The sequence below is a fragment of the Meles meles genome, chromosome 6 (genome assembly GCF_922984935.1).
Source record: "Meles meles chromosome 6, mMelMel3.1 paternal haplotype, whole genome shotgun sequence".
NCBI classification, from domain to species: domain Eukaryota; kingdom Metazoa; phylum Chordata; class Mammalia; order Carnivora; family Mustelidae; genus Meles; species Meles meles.
This window is the reverse complement of record NC_060071.1, coordinates 134284040-134304218: the sequence shown is the minus strand read 5'-3', so window position 1 is coordinate 134304218 and position 20179 is coordinate 134284040. Positions and strand designations below refer to the sequence as shown.

The window sequence follows — 20179 nt, the reverse complement described above, 5'->3', positions numbered from 1 at the left end:
CCTTTCTAGAGTGAAATCTGGCTGAAGTGAAGGTGTGGGGAGCCATGAGGGGGAGGCCTTGTGACAGCGGCTGCTGCACAGGCAGGAGCGGTGGCGGTTGCCTTGGTGAGTTGGGCAGAGGTTTCTAGAATGCTGCTAAATGCGTTTTCCTGACCCGCCACCACATTTTCTTTCTTGCTTAGGAGACACTTCTTGGGGGCTGAGGCCCCTTGGTCCCAACTAGTTGTCTCCTCCCACCCTTTTGAAATACTCATTTGCCTATTCATTACCTCTTCCTCTAAGAAGGGGATCTCAAGCCCTCGGACACCCCAGGGCAAGAGATGCAGGTCAGACATTAGCGCTGTTTTCCCTGCAACTTCATGCCAGCCCTGCATCTTAGGTACCCCATCCCCATTTGGCAGATCAAACCTCTGAGCCTGAGGGCTGCTGGGCACCGGCACCGGCCAGCCAGCTTGCAGGTGGCACCCTGTGACTGAAGCCAGCTCTCTGACGCCCAAACCACAGCATCTCCATGAGTTCTACATCCCAGGTAGGGTTCTGATGGCGGAATTTTAAGCAGACTGTCAGGTGGCAGAGGAGACTTTGGGGGCAAGAGTCCCGACTGTCTCCACCAGCTTTCCAGGGATATGTTTCCAGCAAGGAGAGGAAATACGACGCTGCTGGGACCAGTACCTGGCCTATGGCTTGGAGGGTCACCCAACATACATCTCAATAGACACCACTGCCTGCTTCCTTTGCCTCTCTGTCCCACTCCCTGGGGCAGCTGCCCCCAACCCTGATCCCTGCTCTCCAGGGACATTGACTCTGCCTTCTCTTCAGTCTCTCCAGGCCCAGAAAAATCCCCCATCCTCTCCTCAAAGGAGGCCACATACCCCTGCATTCAGTTCCCTGCTCCATCCCCCACCCCCACCCCAGCCTATTATCCTCCCTCCCTACATCTCAGGCTGCTTGCTCAGGGATATGTCTGGAACTCTCCAGAAGGCACTAAAAGGGAAGTGCCCTCTCCCCTCTGCCAGAGCCATCTCTACAGAGTCTGCCATCTGGAGGCCTGTCTGGGCAGCCTGTTTTCCTATCCTCACAGCTCATGCAGCACTCTGGGTGGGGGGAGGGGAGAGGCAGTGAGGAGTCAAGGCCATCTCAGCCCACATCCTGGAAACCAGACTTGGGGACCAGGAGCTGGATATTCTTTTTTGTTTGTTTATTTGTTTTATTTTTTTTTTTGTTTGTGTGTTTGCTTTAAGATTTTATTTTTAAGTAATCTCTACACCCATCGTGGGGCTTGAACTCCCAACTCTAGATCGAGTCCCACGCTCCCCTCATGGAGCCAGCCAGGTGCCCCAAGACCTGGATGTTCTGACAGTTTCTCTGCATACCCCTACTCCCACGTACAAATACCCTCTCACTCATGCTCACCAGCATGCTTGTGCTCAAACATTCACACACACACACACACACACACACACACACACATGCACTATTAGTTTAAATGCTTCTCAGGCCGTACACTCCTGTGTCCCAGCGTCTGAGCTCTGGAGGCAGACAGATGCCAAGTTTGCTTTTGCACACCGCATTGTGCTTTTTAAACGGTGGTTTCTCATCTTCAGGGGCAATCTATGAAATTGGGACTGCACGTGAGTACAGTAAGTGTGGGTCCTCTTCCTCCCCACTGCTCCCAGGCTCTTGTCCCCCTCCTAGGAGATGGCTGTCGTCACCATGTCCCGTGCCTCCTTCCAGAGCTGGTGTGCAGGTGAGACCCTCTGTCTAAGGGTGCACACACAGGCACACGCACACACAGATGTGCGCACACACACGGTAGCCCACTGGCACACGGCTATGCACTCACTTAGGCTATCAGCAGGACTGGGTGCACCTGTCTACCTGCTCTCTAAGCTGCTAAGATGCCCAACACCCTTCCCCAGCCCGGTTGCTGTACCTGGTGATTGCTCATGTTCATGGACACACACAGGCCCTCAGCCTTTTTATCTTTTTATTTTTACTTGTTTTCAGATTTATTTATTTATTTGAGAGAGCGAGAGCGGGAGAGAGAGCGTCAGTGGGGGAAGGAGCAGAGAGAGAGGGAGAGATGCAGACTCCCAGCTGCACTGCCTTGAGATCACAACCCCAGCCAAAAGCAAGAGTCAGGCACCCAACTGACTGAGCCCCTCCGGGCGCCCCTCACCTAGGCTTTGTAGCGGGAGCATGGGGTCACACAGACGCACCGTGACTTATTTGATGTGCCTATCTGGGTTAGCACAAATTATTTCCAGCTGTTACCTACAGGTTTTTTTTGTTTTTTTTTTTTTTTAAGTAATCTCTGCACCCCACGTGAGGCTCAAACTCCCAACCCCAAGATCGACAGTCTCATGCTCTTCCAGCTGAGCCTGCCAGGGGCCCCTCTGCGTGCCAGTAACCCTCGGGGGCACAGTTCTCGAGTGAGTACCGCCTGGACACTTTAGTCCACACGGGTGTGCGCAGCCCCCAGAACTGGGTATGAAGGAGCGAGCCAGCCCCTTGTTCCCCGCTTTCTGAATCCATAGGTGACAATTATCAGAGCAGCAACCGCACCACGTGGGGATGAAATGAAAATGTGCAGCCCAGTGTCTAGCCCTGCACCCAGTTCAGGGAGCCAGAAATGTTAGCTCCTGGGGGGAGAGGGTAGGAACGGGGCGACTCCGGGCCAGCTGTCCTGCCCAGCGCCTCTCCTCAAGGCCACCAAGTTAGACAGCAGGGGCCTCAGCCCAGAGAGTCCCCTGCCCTGGTGGCTGGAGTCAGGGAGATTCACGCCTTGGGTGCCACAGGGAGGAGAAACAGGGGGACAGGGAGCCCTGGGTGGGGGCCCAGCAGCCGGACTGGAGCCAGAGTGAGGAGCAGGCCTGGCTTTCTTGCTGAGTCATTCCCACTGGAGCTATGGAGGAGGGGGCAGGCCTGCTGTGAGAGAAAGAGAGGGAGAGAGAGAGAGAGAGAGCGCGCTCTAGCGTGATGAGCTCTGAGCACACACACACAGACACACACACTCACCCCCTCCCAGTTTAAGGAAAAGGAGCCCCTCCCAGCAGAGAGAGGCTTTGTTCCCCACAAGATATAAAAGCCAATAGACAAAGGAAAGGCAGCTCCCACTGCCCCTGTCCCTCAGCTGCTATTTCTCCACCCCTCTCTCTCCGTCCTTACCCCGTTTCCATCAGCCCTCTCCTCCACTCAACCCGATCTTGCCCCCTAGGGCCAGGGACAAGGGACAGTCCCAGGGACAAGCTGGTCACCCTACTTGCTCATCTCCATCTCCCCGCCTCATCTAGCATCTGCCTCCTGGCCCGTTACCTGTAAATCAGGCCTTCACAGAGGATAGAAGGCTCCCTGCCTCTGATGTGGTGTTTTGATGTAACAGATTTTATGAGACTTGTCCCACACTGTGGGGGACAGACATGAATGAGGCTGGGGCCGAGGGTCCAGAGGGACTCACACAGGTGACTTGAGGAGGCTGAGGAAGGACTCCTTTCCCCAGAGCCAGCTGGATGCTTGCCCCCCCCCCCCCCCCCCCCCCCCCCCCCCCCCCGCCCCGTAAGTCGCAGGGTCTGGCTCAGGGGTCAGGCTGGATGGAGGACATAATGCTTCCTTCCATGGAAAGTCACTTTTTTGTCTTAGTACCAAAATCCCCAAAGCCAGCTGTTGTCTGACACACGGCTCTATGCTCTTCCAGATACACCTCTATTCCTACGAACCTGGTTTCTGGAAAAGTCCTGAGTCTGACAGGATCCAAACAGGAAACGCGTTTGCTTTGTCTTTAACCACAGCCTTCAACACGCTTTGTCGCATCTTTTCTGGCTCTGAACAATATTCCAGTCAGATTCCTAGTTTTCTGATCAGATTTCCTGTTGCTTTTTTTAATTATTAAAAACCCAGGTTAATCCCGTCCAATTTAAGAATGAAACATCACATGCAAATCTAGGGTGATGCTCCTCCCTTGCCCCCAGTGGCAAGCAAGGCTAACGTGGGGGGCTTCTCCTCCCTCCCCCACCGTCAGAATGCTTTTACCCCCAGGGTCTGAGGTTGGGGTGTGATGTGGGGGCAAGGGCGGTGAGAGCTGGAGGGAGCCAGCCGCAGATCTTGTTTTCTTGGCCAATACTCCCTCAAGACCGGTGCTTCCTGGGGCAGCCTTCCAAGTAGGGTGTAGTGAGTTCTCTGGGGAGAGGTTTCCAAAATACCCAGTCAACTCTAGCCCCTGAGGCCCACCACTGGAATCCCTCCCAGCTACCCCCACCCCCCTCCCAGGAAACTCCTGTAGCCTTGCCTGGCCAGACAGAGGCATGCAGGCTCCCTCCCCTGCACCTGGCTCTGCCTTCAGGCTCCATCCATTCTCTGTCCCATCCTCCTTCCCGGAGGACAAGGTCTGGTACCCAGATGAGGCATGGGGTGCCAGTCCTCCATCACAGGCACCCACTCTGGGAGTAATCTCTAGCAGCCTCCCTGTACCCCCAGAAAGTAGAAGGGAAACCAGAGCACTCCTGTCCTAGCCTGGGGCCATCTGACCTGCGCAGTCTCACAGAGCCCCAGGACCAGAAGCACCCCATGCTCGGCTGAATGCTCTGCTGTCTTGAAATTCTTCATATTCTTAAAAAGATTTTGTTTATTTATTTGACAGACAGTGAGCACAAGTAGGCAGAGCGGCAGACAGAGAGAGAGGGAGAAGCAGGCTCCCTGCTTGCGGGGACACCATCCCAGGACGCTGGGATCATGACCTGAGCCAAGGCAGAGGCTTCAAACCAACGAGCCACGCAGGCGCCCTGAAATTCTTCATAATTTTTGAACCAGGAGCCAAGCATTTTCATTTTTTCCCTGGCCCTGAAGATCAGGTGGCTGGTGCCACCCAGGACTGAGCACGCTGACCATCCTCACCGGCTGGTAGAAAGGAGGGAGAAGTGGAGAGACGCTGGTTGGAGTCACAGGGCTGGTTCTGGAGCCTGCGAATGCCCAGGTAGTGCCACACGTGGCAGAGCTTTCCACCTCTCTTCCCAGTGAGGGACTCCCCACCCCCACCTTCGGGCTCCAGTCATCATGGCCCAGGCAATGGGGTCTGAACTTACCAACATCTTGTTAGGGATACGAGCATCCTTCCACACCAAACATACTCCCCAACTCAGGAACTGAACAGATTCAGATGAAGTGCCCCCCCCCTTTTTTTTAACAACAGTGAAATCATGTTGTATGTCCTGTTCTATAACCTGCTTTTTTCACTTAACAACACAGGGTAAATACGGAGAAAACATTCATCTACAATCTAATTTTCAGCAACTGTTAAGTCAAATATTGCTGTGCAACAGACCACTTACATCAACCATGATTTATTGCTCTCCTTATTCTACAGGTGGCCCCGGCAGTCCTCCCGGCCATCCACAAGAAACCCAGAGACTAGAGAAAGAAACCGGTTCAGGGTTAGCGGAGCCCCCTCCTGCTTGGGTGACCTTGCCCAAATTACTGAACCTCAGTTTCCTCATCCATAAAGGGTTCTAGATGAGGACAGCGGTATTTTCCACACCCGAGATATTTCAAAGATCAAGTGAGAACGATAACAATAGGACCCACCATGTAGGGTTGTCATGAGGGTTCAACAAGTTCACAAGGTTAAACAAGTTCAAGTCTAACAGGTGTCAGCCACCATCATGTGCCTCGGGTACGTTGGTGAGGGAATTGCCAGGGCAGGGAGGGAGCTGGTTCTCCAGCTCGTCAGACCGAGAGACACAGAAGGAAGGGAAGATTTCTAGAAGCAGCTGAAAGGACCCAGTGAACACAGCTAAAAGGATTAAGCCTAGCTCAGCTAAAGAGGAAATGAAATCTGGGAGAAATCCTCTCGCTGCAGCATAAAGGCTTTTGCATGTTGGTCATTTTTTTCCTGCATACCAATAATATGCTGATAATAAAGTCAGGAGGAAAATATACTAGAAAGCAGGTAGTACCAGCTTCGAGGCACCAGACTCCGTGAATGACCCATGGGTATCTACCGCCTCTATCCCTGCTCGCTCAGTCACAGGAGCCCCGCCAGCAGCTTCAGGAGACAGAAAGAGGAGGCAGAGCACCAAGGATGCATCTCCGAAGGACAGGAGAAACAGTGCCAGGGAGCCAAAACCTAGACCCAGATTTTCTATGCTCAAATATCTCATTTAATGCTCTCATTACACCTTCAGATTTACATTACACCTTAATTTTAAAAATTAAGATTTTATTTATTTATTTGAGAGAGAGCGAGCATGAGTGGGAGGGGGAGGGGCAAAAGGGAGGGGGAGACACAGACTCACTGCTGAGCAGGAAGCCTGACTTAGGACTCGATCCCAGGACCCTGAGATCAAGCAGGCAGATACTTAACTGACTGAGCATCCCGGCTCCCCAGGAGATTTTGACATGCAGAGATTCATATCCTCGTGGTCTTTTAAAATTAAGTGATATTTGAAACAAAAAGGTACAAAGAATAGCACAACAAAAACCTCAAATTCTGGGATGCCTGGGTGGCTGTCAGTTGGGTGGGTGCCTTCCGCTCTGGTCATGAGTCCAGGGTCCTGGGATCGAGTCCCGCATCCCGCATCGGTCTCCCCTGCCGCTCCCCCAGCTTATGTGCGCTCTCTCTCCCTCTCTTTCTGTCTCTCTCACACATAAACAAAATCTTAAAAAAAACACACACACGCCAAAACTCATTTTCTTATTATCCGCTTAAGAAATGAAGCATGCCAGTACAGTCAAATATTCATGGTATACCTCCCATCACCTTTCCCCACCATCTTGTGGAGGGGACCACTATTCTGAATGCTGATTGCATCCTCGCACTCCTTTTCATTTTTCAAATACACAAGTAAATCTGATGGAAAGGATACGTTGCTTTATAAAGATTTGAGTTCCAGTCAAAGGCATGGGGCGCCCCCGCAGGTTTTGGCGTCTTCTAACAAGGCTGCAGGAGAAGCCGAGAACTGTCTGAAAAAAGAAACAGTTTCAGTAAACTATGACAATATCAACCGGAATACTATACATGTCATTACATTCGGGGGGGGGGGGGAGGTGGGCAGACACGTATTTGAAAACATAATGGCTGAATTTTTTCCAAATTGGATGAAAAACATAAGCCCACAGATCCAAAACACTAAATCAATGCCAAGCACAAAGAGACCCACAGCAAGGCATGTCATCTTTAAATTGCTGAAAACCAATGATTAAAAAAAAATTTTTTTTTAAGGAGACAGGGGAGGGGTCATTATATACACAAAGGACAATATAAGAATAATCTCTGGCTTTTCATTAGAAACAATATAAGACAGAAGACTAGGAATTAAATCTTTAAGATTTAATTGAATTGAACAAAATACTGTCAACCTAGAAGTCTGTATCCGGTGATAAAGCTGAGGGAATTTGTTGCCGGCAGGCGTGTTAAAGGCTTGAGGGAAATGATATCAGGTAGAGACACTCAACTCCCCACAAAGAAGTAAATGGAAAGAAATAAATACCAGACATGGTAAAGGTAAGAGATGTTTCCCCCCTCCATTAAAAAAATCTATGTAAAGGGGCACCAGGGTGGCTCAGTGGGTTAAAGCCTCTGCCTTCAGCTCAGGTCATGATCCCAGTGTCCTGGGATCGAGCCCCGCATCCTATCTGGCTCTCTGCTCAGCAGGGAGCCTGCTTTCCCCTCTCTCTCTGCCTGCTTCTCTGCCTACTTGTGATCTCTGTCTGTCAAATAAAGAAATAAAATCTTTGAAAAAATCTATGTAAAAGAAAAATAAGAGCTTATATAAAGCAAAAATAATAACGATGTACTAAACAGTTACAGCAGATGTAGAAGTAAAATGTATGACAGAAACCCGCGAACGAAGAAGAAACGGAGCTACAGTTTGTAAGTTTCTGGTGTTATCTGTGAAGAGATATAATATAATATTATGTTCCATAATATTATTTGGAGGTAGACTGTGAGAAATTAAAGATGCATATTGTGCCTATTGTAAACTATAGAGCAACTACTAAAGAAAAAGAGACAGGAATAACTAATAAAGCAACAGAAATAAAATGGGGTCTTAAAAATACTCAATCCGAAAGAAGGTAGGAAAGAAGAAAGGAGCTAATGGCATGAATAGAAGAAAAGAGCAAGATGGTAGACATAAGCCCAACCACGCAAACAATTATATTAAAAGTAAATGGACTGTATGGAGGAGCCTTGGAAATATTATGCTAAGTAAAAGAAGCCAGGGTCACCTGGGTGGCTCAGTGGGTTAAGCCTCTGCCTTCAGCTCGGGTCATGATCTCAGGGTCCTGGGATCGAGCCCTGCATCAGGCTCTCTGCTCAGCAGGAAGCCTGCTTCCCCTGTCCCTCTCTCTCTGCCTGCCTCTCTGCCTACTTTGATTTCTCTCTCCCTGTTAAATAAATAAATACAATCTTTAAAAAATATATAAATAAAAGAAGCCAGTCTTAAAAGACCACATATTGGATGATTCCGTTTATCTGAAATGCCTGGAACAGGCGTGTCTATGAATACAGAGAGTAGATTCTAGGGTTGGGGGAGGGATAGGGTAGAGGAATGGAAATGACTGCTAATGGACGTGAGGTTTCTTTTCAGCATGACAGAAATGTTCTAAAATCAGATTGTGATTGTACAACTCTGTGAATATGCTAAAAAAGAACTGTACACTTTTTATTTTTTAATCTTGTAAAAATACTTTATTTATTTATTAGAGAGAGAGAGAGAGCATGAGGTGGGGGGAGAGACAGAGGGAGAGGGAGAAGCACACTCCCCACTGAGCAGGGAGCTCACAGCAGGGCTGGATCCCAGGACCCAGAGATCAATTAACTGACTGAGCCACCCAAGCTTTCCCCCAAATTGTACACTTTTTGAAAATTGAAGTAAAGACGTTATATGCATTTCAGGTGTACAACATAGTGATTCAACAAGTCTGTTCATTTGGCTATGCTCCCCACCGGTGTGGCTACCCCCGTCACCACACAGACCATCACAGCCCCCCTGCCTGTCTTCCCAGTCTCATGACTGACTCATTCCATAACTGCATCCCCACTCCCCTTCACCCATTTTGCTCATCTTCCGTCCCTTTTCCCCTTTGGCAATCATCAGTGTGTTTTCTCTATTTTGGGGTCTGTTTCTGCTTTTCGTTCGTTTGTTTATTCATCATTTTATTTTTTAGATTCCGCATATAAGTGAAATCGTATACTACTTGTCTTTCGCCGTCTGACTAATTTCCCTTAGCGTCATGCTTTCAACGTTCAACCAATGTGTTGCAAATGGCAGGGTTTCCTCATTTTTACATCTGAATAATATTCCAGTGTGAGTGTGTGTGTGTGTGTGCGCGCGTGCGCACACGCGCGCGAGGACTTCTTTATCCATTCATCTGTTCACGGACACCGACATTGTTTCCATGTCTTAGCTACTGGAAACAATGCTGCTATGAACATGGGAGTGCAGATATCTTTTCAAGTTAGTATTTTCATTTCCTTTGGATATATTCCCAGAAGTGGAATTGCTGGATCATAGGGTAGTTCTATTTTTAATTTTTTGAGGATCCTCCATACTGTTTTCCACAGTGGTTGCATTAGTTTACAATCCTACTGACAATGCACAAGGGTTCCTTTTTCTGTTGGAACTTTTTGGATCACTGATTCAATTTCTTTACTCATTATTGGTCAATTCGTATTTTCTACTTTTTCTTGAGTCAGTTTTGGTAGATTGTGTGTCTAGGAATTTATTCATTTCATCTAAAGAGCCTAGATTGTTGGCATATATTTGTTCATAATATTCTCTTATCATCCTTCTTTATTTCTGTAGGGTCAATAGTAATGTCCCCACAATTTTTTAAATTTTAATACATTGAGTCTTCTCTCCCTCTGTTCAGTCCAGCTAAAGGTTCGTCAGTTTTACTAATCATTTTTGAGCACCAGCTTTTGGTTTTGCTGATTCTTTGTTGTTTTTCTGATCTGTATTTCATTTGTCTCCACTCCGATTTTTTTTTTAAGATTTTATTTATTTGACAGAGAGAGAGAGAGATCACACGTAGGCAGAGCAGCAGGCAGAGAGAGAGGAGGAAGCAGGCTCCCCCTGAGCAGAGAGCCAGATGCGGGGCTCGATTCCAGGACCCTGAGACCATGACCTGAGCCGGAACCGAAGGCAGAGGCTTAACCCACTGAGCCACCCAGGGACCCCTCCACTCCAATTTTTACTGTGTCCTTCTTTCTACTTTCTTTGAGCTTAGTTTGCTCTTCTTTTTCTGGTTTCTCAAGTTGGAAGAACAGGTTATTGGTTAAAGATCTTTGTTCTTTTTTTAGTGGAGGCATTTACACATATAAATTTCCCTCTGAGCACTACTTTCACCACATATCGTCAATTGTAGAAGTTGTATTTTCATTTTTATTCATCTCAAAATATTTTCTCATTTCCCTTGAGATTTCTTATTTGAACTTTGGGTTATTTAAGGGTGTATTGTTTAATTTCCATGTTTTTGAGTTTTCCAGATTTAGTTCTGTTATTGATTTCTAATTTTATTCCATTGTGTTCAGAGAACATATTTTGTATAACTTCAATCTTTTTAAATTTATCGAGAACTGTTTTGTGGCCCAACCTAAAGTCTATACTGGAGAATGTTGCATGCGCACTTGAGAGGAATGGGCTGTTGTTGGGTGCAGTGTTTCACAGCCGTCCCTTAGGTCTAGCTCATTCATAGTATGGTCAAGTCTACTGCTTCCTTGCTGATCTGTATCTAGTTGTTGTATCCATTATCAAAATTGGCATTATTGTCAAACTGTTTACTTCCCCTAATCTTGTCAGTTTTTTCGTCATATATTTTGGTAATTCTGTTGCCAGGGACATATATGTTTACAATTTTCATGACTTCTTGATAGAGTGACCTTTTTCTATAATGATTATATATATCATTATATATAATGATATATATTTTATATATTATTTCTATTTTCATTATTATATCGTGTCATTTTTTGTCCCTTGTAACAATTTTGCCTTAAAGCCTATTTTTTCTGATATTAGTATAGCCACTCCAGCTCTCTTTGGTTACTCTTTGCATGGAATGTCTTTTTCACCCTTTTAATTTGAATGTATTTGTGTTTTGGGATCTCAAGTGAGTCTCTTGTGAGCTTATACTTGTATATATATATATATGTATATATATTAAGATTTTATTTCTTTATTTGACAGAGAGAGAGCACAAGAGAGCACATGCAGGGAAAGTGGCAAAGAGAGAGGGAGGGGGAGAAGCAGACTCCCCAATGAGCAGAGAGCCCCATAAGGGGCTCAATCATGACCTGAGCTGAAGGCAGCCGCTTAACCTACTGAGCCACCCAGGCACACTGTATATTTCTTTTTAATTCATTCTTCCAGTCTCTGCCTTTTGATCAGACAGTTTAATTCACTTACATTTGAAGTAACTACTGAAAAGATAGACTTACTTCTATCACTTTGCTATTTGTTTTTTGTATGCCTTATCCTATTTTTGTTTATTTTCTCCACTACCATTTTTTGTGTTAAATACTTATTTTCCAGTGTATCATTTTAATTTCTTTGTCATTTTTTATTACTATATATTTTTGAGTTATTTTCTTAGTGATTGCTCTGAGGATTACAACTGGCATCTTAATTTGTAACAATCTAGTTCAGATTAGTTTCAAAAGTATGCAAAACGTTTTGCCCCTATATAGCTCTGTACCCACCTTTATGTTGCTGTTGTCACAAATTACATCTTTATACATTGTGGGCTTATTGACATAGATTTTTAATTTTTTGTTTTATTCAGTTTTCTTTTACATAATACAGAAAAGAAAGAAAATACATTAACACTGACTTTTATATTTACCTATGCAGTTACCTTTACCAGTGTTCTTTGTTTCTTCATATGAAATCAAATTACTGTCTACTGTCCTTCCATTTCAACCTGAAGGATTCTCTTGGCATTTCTCAAAAGACAGGTCTACTGGTGGTAAACAATACCAGTTTTTGTTTATCTATAAATGTCTTAATTTCTTTTTTTTGTTGAGATCTTATTTATTTTTCGAGACAAAGAGAGAGCACACACAAGTGCAGGGAAGGGGCAGAGGGAGAGGGACAAGCAGACTCCCCACTGAGCAGGGAGCCCCGCAAAGGGCTCAATCCAAAGACCCTGGGATCATGACACAAGCCGAAGGCAGTCGCCTAACCAAATGAGACACATTGGAGTCCAATTTCATTCTTTTTTTTTTTCCTTAAGATTTATTTAGACAGGGGCACCTTCGTGGCTCAGTGGATTAAGCCTCTGCCTTCAGCTCAGGTCATGATCTCAGGATCCTGGGATTGAGCCCTGCATCGGGCTCTCTGCTCAGTGGGGAGCCTGCTTCCCCCTCCCTCTCTGCCTGCCTCTCTGCCTACTTGTGATCTCTCTCTCTCTCTGTCAAATAAATAAAATCTTTAAAAAAAGATTTATTTAGACAGACAGACAGAGAGAGAGTGAGCGAGAGAGGGTGAGCATGAGCTGGAGAAGGAGCAAAGGGAGAAGGAGAGAGAGAATCTCCAACAGCCTCCCCATGGAGTGCAGAGCTTGACACAGGTCTTGATCCTACTACCCTGGGATCATGACCTGAGCCAAAACCAAGAGTCAGATGCTTGCCCACTAAGCCTCCCAAGTACCCCTCTCTTTCATTCTTGCGGGATAATTTTGCTGGATAGAGAATCTATTGATTGACAATTCTTTTCTTTTAGCACTGTGACTATGTCATCCCACTGCCTTCTGATCTCCATGATTTCCAACAATAAATCAGCTATTAATCTTCTCAAACACTCCTTGTGCACGATGTGTTGCTTCTCTCTTGCTAATTTCAAGCTTCTGTCTTTCAACAGTTTAATTATAATATGCCTTGGTGTCAATCTCTTTGAGTTCATCCTATCTGTATTCTATTGATTTTCTCAGAAGAGTAGATTGTTTTTTATCAAATTCGAAAAATATGGGGCATTATCTCCTCAAATATTCTTTTGGTCCCACTCTCCTTCCTTCTGGCCCTCCCATTATGCACATATCGTGTCCTACAAGTCTCTTAGGGTCTATTCATCTTTCTTTCTTTCTTTCTTTCTTTCTTTCTTTTTTCCTATATTCTACCCAGACTGGATAATCTCAGTTGACTTATCTTTAGGTTTGCTGATTACTTCTTTTGTCTGTTCAGATCTGCTGTTGAGCCTGTCTGGCGAATTTTTCATTTCAGTTATTGTACTTTTCAAATCCAGAATTACTATTTGGTTCCTTTTTATAATTTCTTTTTTTCTTTTTTATAATTTCTATCTCTTTATTTGGCGAGACATCATTCTCATGGTCTCCTTTAACTCTTTGAGCATTTTTTTTAAAGATTTTATTTATTTATTTGACAGACAGAGATCACAAGTAGGCAGAGAGGCAGGCAGAGAGAGAAAGAGGGGGAAGCAGGCTCCCTGCTGAGCAGAGAGCCTCATGTGGGCCTCGATCCTAGGACCCTGAGATCATGATCTGAGCTGAGGGCAGAGGCTTAACCCACTGAGTCACCCAGGTGCCCTCTTTGAGCATATTTTAACTGGTTGAACTAAAATCTTTTTAAGGAAGTCCAATGTCTGGGCTTCCTCAGCAACAATTTCTATTAATCACCTCTTTTCTTGTATATGAGCCATACTTTTTTGTTTCTCTTCATAATTTTTTTGTTGAAAAGTAGACATTTTGAATATTATAATGTGGCAACTCTGGGAATTACTGTCTTTCTCCAGAGTTTGTTGTTGCTTCTTGTTGCAGAAATTGTTTGCTTAGTGTCTTTTCCGAACTAATTTTGCACAATCTATAATTTTGTTGTGTGTGGCCACTGGCGTTGTTATTCCATTAGCTTTGTGGCCAGCTGCTGATTTGATAGAGATTTATTTAAACATCTGGTACAACAACAGAAAAAACATCTGCTGGTCTTTGAAGATGGACTGTGTGTTTATGTTGGGGCAATCCTTCAAAACTCAGCCAGGCAGTTTACAGTTCTGCTTTACCTTTTACTTTCTGCTTCCACAGAGACAGAAGGTCAACCAAAGGTGAGAGTTTAATGCATAATACAGCAATAATAAGGAATAAACTACAGCTGTATGCTAAAACACAGATAAATCTTAAAAATATGTGGAGGAAGAGAAGCCCGATATAAAGTACATAGAGATTCTGAATCCATTAATACTCACTTACAAAACAGGCCAAGACAAACTATACTGATTGCAGATGGTAAAAGTGTAAAGAAAAGGAAAACCGGATTACCATCAAGGTCAGGACATCTCTGGATGGCGATCTGATAGAGGAGGAAGGTGTGCAATTGGAAAACAACACAGGGAAACGTCTGGTAATAATGTCCTATTTCTTTTTTTTCTTTTTTTTTAAGATTTTATTTATTTATTTGACAGATCACAAGTAGGCAGAGAGGCAGGCAGAGAGAGAGGAGGAAGCAGGCTCCCCGATGAGCAGAGAGCCGGATGCGGGGCTCGATCCCAGGACCCTGGGATCATGACCGGAGCTGAAGGCAGAGGCTTTAACCCACTGAGCCACCCAGGTGCCCCATAATGTCCTATTTCTTGACTTGGGTAGTGGTTTACAAATTTGCTTTTTTATTATTTATTATGATTCATAATCATTTATGATTATTCATCATATTCATATATATGCTTCATGGTTATTCATATTCAATTTATGATTATTATATGATCATTATATTCACTATATATACATATAATCATATACATATGTATAATAATATATAATTACATGATTATTCACTAAAATGAATAAAGTCCCACATTGGGTGCCCTGCTCAGTGGGGAGTCTGCTCCCTCTACTCTCCCCTCCCTGTTTGTGATCTCTCTCACTCATCTCAAATAAATAAATAAATAAATAATCTTTTAAAAAATGTTATTTAAAGAGCCTGGCAATCAAGAGGGGATCCTCTCTGTATAGTCCAGAAAAAATCCAATAGGAAAGCCATATTTCCGTCCTGTGAGAATCCCCCTGATGGGTGGGTGGGGGCGGTTAGCCTTCATGGAATATCAACATGAAGACTCAAGTATTCTTCTCAACCTAATCCTGCAGGGTATCAGCCAGACTCAAGACAGCATTGGGATAAAGATGCACAAGCTTCCAACACTAAGATCTGTCCGGTCATGCTCACAGCTGTCTCAATTCTGGATGGGAGGACCCTCCCTTTCAAATACCCCCAGAGTTCTAGCACAACAGAGGTGCTTCCTTTGTGATGTCATCAGCATCCGCCGCTCACCTGGCCCACCAGAAGTTTCTAATATTGATAATTGGCAGTGGCTGTTGGTTAGCGGTGGATAAAAGTGACCTCCCACCAGTCACGAACTTCCCGTCTTCCGAGAGAGAAGCACTAGTAGAAGAGGCTACTACTAGCTAAGAACATCTAAGTGGTGGAGCGCTGGTGAGTGGGGCCCTAGCCTGAGGCCAGGAGGAAGGGGGGCAGAGAGGCCAGGCTGTGCCAGCAGAAGGGAGGCCTAAATTCTCTGCCATGGAGGGCCAAGTGGTTATTGGGACCTGGCTTCGCTCTGGCCCCCCAACTTGGGGAATGTTAGCTTCCAATGAGGGGTCAGTGCTATATTTCTGGACTTAAGCCTGAGGCCTTGTTCTATCTTGAAATCTACAATCTCATGTCTGGTTAGCTGGAAGACACTGGAAAAATCATTTTCCACCCCAATACATTGCTCCCCTCCCTTATGCACAGGAAATCAAATTCCCTCCTATTCAGAAAAGCAGATCAGAGTGTGTGATAGAAACCCAAGCCCCAAACATGGACCCACCTTCTTGGAAAGCTTTGATTTGGCTCTTGGGAGGCAGCAGATACCCTACAGTGTCTGGATTGTCATTTAAAGTATGAATCGTGATGTGATTCTGCCTTAAAAATACTGTCCCTGTTAGTGGCATGAGTTTACATTCTGGGTCCTAGAGCAAAATCTGTGGAGTCTCATGTCTATCACCTCTGGACCCACAGCCACCCTCCCGTGATTACTCCCGGGCAGTCTTATCCAGTACCCAGCAGGGTTGACCCAGCTCCAGGTCTGGGGTGTTGGGGACTCTGGCGTACCTTTCCTGCCTTAAAGCCTAAAACCAGTGGAGTCTACTAAAAAATGGGGAGTTAGCCCATCTAGCTGCCTCTTCCTGGGTCTCCCACTTTTCCCCTGTCATATTGAGTTTTCCTGAGCATCTCATCTGGGCAGTACAGAAAGGCCATGAACAATTGTGTAGGTTGTGTACAGTTGTGTTTGTTTTTTTGCAATTACATTCAGTTCTGCAATGAACATCCTTGTGTATGTATGTCTTTATGAGCTCAGAAATCAGTCATTTCTGATGAGATGATTTCTAGACAATAGTGGGAAGGTCCCAGGGTCACTGTGGGCCCATAACGTTCTTCTGAGGGCTATGCTCCTGTACTTGTTCACTGGGATGGTCGAGAACCTCAGGCAATCTCACTGATCAATAATCAAAATCACCTTGCTAAGCTCTGGGATCTACCCTCCCCCCCTGCAACAATGCCATTAAGAAGTATTTATTGAGTCAGGGCACTGTGCTAGATAATAGGAATCAAAAGAAAAAGGAGGTACAATCTGATCCATAATCTAGTAGGGAAGAAGAAATATAATCAATGAACCAAAATCTCTGTTTCTGGTTCTTGAAGAAAAGTGTCATCTTGGATGGCTGAGTTTTCTGGATGCTGAAGGTCTCTACCCTTAAACATATATGTTTTATTTTATGTTAACCATTTTTGATCAGAAATACTTTCTAAATTAAACTTGTTTTCATCTTAAATGAAAACATTTGGTCAGAACCTTCTCTTAATGATGCAGCATATTTCCAACATTACCCTGTAATGCCATGATGTCCCCAGGCCTCCTGGAGTGACCCTGAACTAGAAGACTTCCGACTTTGTTTCATAGTTGTTCTATCTTTTCTTGCTCTTGACTTTTGCTTATTTCACTGAGCTTGCTTTTTATGAGTCCTTTCTTCTTCCGGTGTGCTCCTGCTCATCTGCTGTGGGCTTGACAATCAGGAAACTACGTTTGTCAGTTAGGCTTCTGGTTCAGCTGTTGTGACAGAGACCAAGGTGTTCAGCCATCCAAGGCCCTTCTCCTCCAGGTCATCATGCAACTCAAGTTCTTAATGTCTTGTTGACAGCAACTTGTTGCTGTCCTTGCCAGCTTCATCAAGCTGCTCCCCACCCATCCCCATGCCCATGGTCCAATCTACACAAGGGGAAAGAGGAAGTCAGGAGCAGGCAGCTTCCTTTTAAGAGTGTGGCCCAGAAGTGAAACATGTCACTTTCACTCATTTCCCATTGGCTAGAACTGAGTCCTGTGGTTGCTCCTGGCTGAAAGGAAGGCTGGGAAATGTAGTCTCTGGCAAGGAAGCCATGAATCCAGTTTTAATCTTGGAAGCTCTACTGCTAAAAGGAAGTGGGAAGGAAAGATATCAGGGGACCCTTGGCAGTCTCTGCCACCCTGGATCTGTTGAAATTGCATGTAGAGTAAATGTAGGTGGGCTCTCATTGAAGATATCTACAAGGTGCTCTTCTGCAGAAAAAGCACCGATTCTGACAGTGTGACAGTTCCATCTCTTCTGGATTGCTCAGGAGCCTTTGGTTTCTTTGCTGTTGTTCTGGATTATGTTCTCAAACAAGACACTGGCGGTTAACAAAACAGTCATAAAGACAATAGCATAGTAGTCATCGTCTTTCACTGAGCTCCTACCTCAGTCCACATAAGAGCATGAAAAATGTTCTCAGCACCCACGAGTTGGAAGCACCTTTCCTTCAAAGGCCTCCCCAAGCCCACAAAGCCTCAGCTATTCATTTCATACACCTTTACCGAGCACCTTCTACCAGCTTCACCCTCATCTAGGTGGCTGGTGTTCAGTTGGTTAGGACACTGGTTAGGACACAGGGGTCATGTCTTTGATTATACCACTGCAATGCCCACCTGGCATTTCCATGGGTTCTTGCTCTTCCTCTTCTGTGTCTCCCTTTAGTGCACATCCTTGATGCCTCCTAGGTCTTGCCTCCAGGAGCAGGAGTGACTTAGGTGTGGGCTTATCAGTCTTATCCCTTGCTTTCCATGGCTCCCATGGCCTACCTAGTAAAGTTCAAACCTCTGAGGCTTGTGTTTGAGGTCCTTGAAGACCTGCTTCCAGCTTTCCATTCTGGCCTCGGCTCCCACCAGAGGGCATGTCCAGGGGTCAGGCTCACCTAGGGAAGCAGGCTGCACGGGTTCTATGCGGATGGGACCTTGGCAGAGGGCTTGGAGAGCTGCGGAAACCAGCTCTTGATCTGGGCTAGAATACCCACCACTCAGTCTCCTCCCAAGACACTCAGTCCAGGATGCCTGGGAATTTCAGTGTTGGGTTCCCTCCACTTTATCTAGGTCTTTCCAAGAAGGAAGAGCTTAACAATGACCTGCTTCTTCTGTATGTGGAAAACTGAGTTAAGTACCTTCTATGCATTTTATATTCCTACCCACCCTGTGAGGTAGGTACTGTAATCGGACTCCTTTCATTTGTGTCAAGGTGCCTGTTTTACAGATGAGGAAGTTAACTTCAGAGTGGTTAAGTAATTTGTACAAGGTCACATAGCTAGTAAGAGACAAAAGTCTGGATCTGAACGAAGGTTCAACTGCAGCTGAAGACCATGTTTTTTCCACTTAACACTGGGCCTTTCTAAAGCCGCATCACAGAAGGCCCTTAGTCCTTTCACCCTGAGGTCAGACACTAGTTCTGTAATGAGGAAGCAGAGGAAAGAGACAACAAGCTGCTTGTGTTCAGGCTTTTCTCTCTCCTGCCAGTACCCAGGACGGTAATCTACTGCGTGCACAATATCTCATTTCACCCTCATAACCGCCTTCCAATGTTGTTATTATTTCCTTCATTTTACATATGCAAAGAACGAGGCTCAGAGAGGTTAAGCCCCATATTAGATGGCCCAGCGGGGATTAGAGTTCTTAAATGTGGCTCTTGCATTTATCTGGCTGAGAAACACCCCAGGAAGGCACAGCTCCCCTCCCTGCAGCATCTCGTACCTTGTATTCAGCTGTTTTCTCTAAGGTCTTCTCATCTGATTGCTAATAACTCCTAATGATCAATATCTTACCCTTATAAAACTGTGGACAGTCCCTTTTCAGCTCTCCTCACCCATTAGCCATTATACGGATAGTACGGGATAATGTCTATAAAATAAACCTGCCTGGGCGGGCCCCTGTCTGGGAAAGAGAGAGTGAGTTCCCTACTACCCCTTACTCTGCATACGGCTCTTTGGGGGTTCAAACACGGGTACCTGCCTCCAGGGCCAAAGTAGCGTCTCTAGCCCAATAGCCAGGACTTTGATGAAACTGGAGACAGGAAGGGGACAGTGGCCCAGGCCAACTGCAAATGACCCAGCCCACTCCTCTGGGTCTCCCAGGCAGGGCTGTGGCCAATCTGTAGATCTTTTCGCTGCTGGGGAAGAAGGAGGGAGTACCAGCTTCTGGGCACCAGGAGCCGGGCCGAGGGCGGGGCAGAACCCTGCTACCTTTGAGTCGTTGTGCATCTTTTCTTGCTTTGCTGGCGCCGGTGGGGAGGTTCGGAAGGAAGACACGCCTCAGAGGAGAGCTTGGGGTAGGGGTGAGGTTGTAGGGTGGGCGGAGAGCGGCAAGACCGCTGCCGAGGCCCAGGCCCACGGCATCAGGGGGTGCGGGAGCCATGGCGGCAGGGATCGGCAGCCTTGTGCGTTTCCGAGGGTAGTTTGCAGATGGTTCCTGGTAGAGACAGGGTCTCTGAGGCGGAGCCCGGGCCTTTGTATATGAAAATCCAGCCTGGGTTCCCCGGAGGGTCAGAGCAGCTTTGGGGCGGAGCCAAGCTTGGCTCCAGCCGGGGAGGAGCCGGGATGCCGCTCCCGCGGTGATGCAGAGGGGAATTTGCTGACAGTCCCTTGCCAGGTGGGGCTGTCTTCACCAGGCCCTCGAGGAGGACCAGCTGGCTGTCTCCTCCCAGGTAAGGAGCGAGCCGCTTGTCACCGTATCCCTGCGGTCGGGGCACCCTGCCTGGGGCTGGGCCGTGACGCCCAGGGCGCAGATGTGGTGAGCACGCGGGTGGTGTGAGCCAGGACTGATCAGGCCGGGAGAAGGGGTGCGGAATCCGGGTCCTGGACGGG

The 20179-nt window shown here is 46.3% G+C and overlaps 1 protein-coding gene across 6 annotated transcripts in view; it reads left to right on the top strand.

Annotated features, from left to right (window-relative positions):
• The window catches only part of TMEM63C (transmembrane protein 63C), a 129785-nt gene that overhangs the window by 40485 nt on the left and 69121 nt on the right, over positions 1-20179 (top strand). For 4 of the 6 annotated variants that reach the window (XR_006818636.1, XM_046007624.1, XM_046007621.1 and 1 more), the window contains exon 1: positions 19740-20019. The exons of 1 other annotated variant lie outside the window; for it this stretch is intronic. The gene's annotated coding sequence lies outside the window, so the exon portion shown is untranslated. One more of the 6 variants, XM_046007623.1, reaches the window with a different exon arrangement.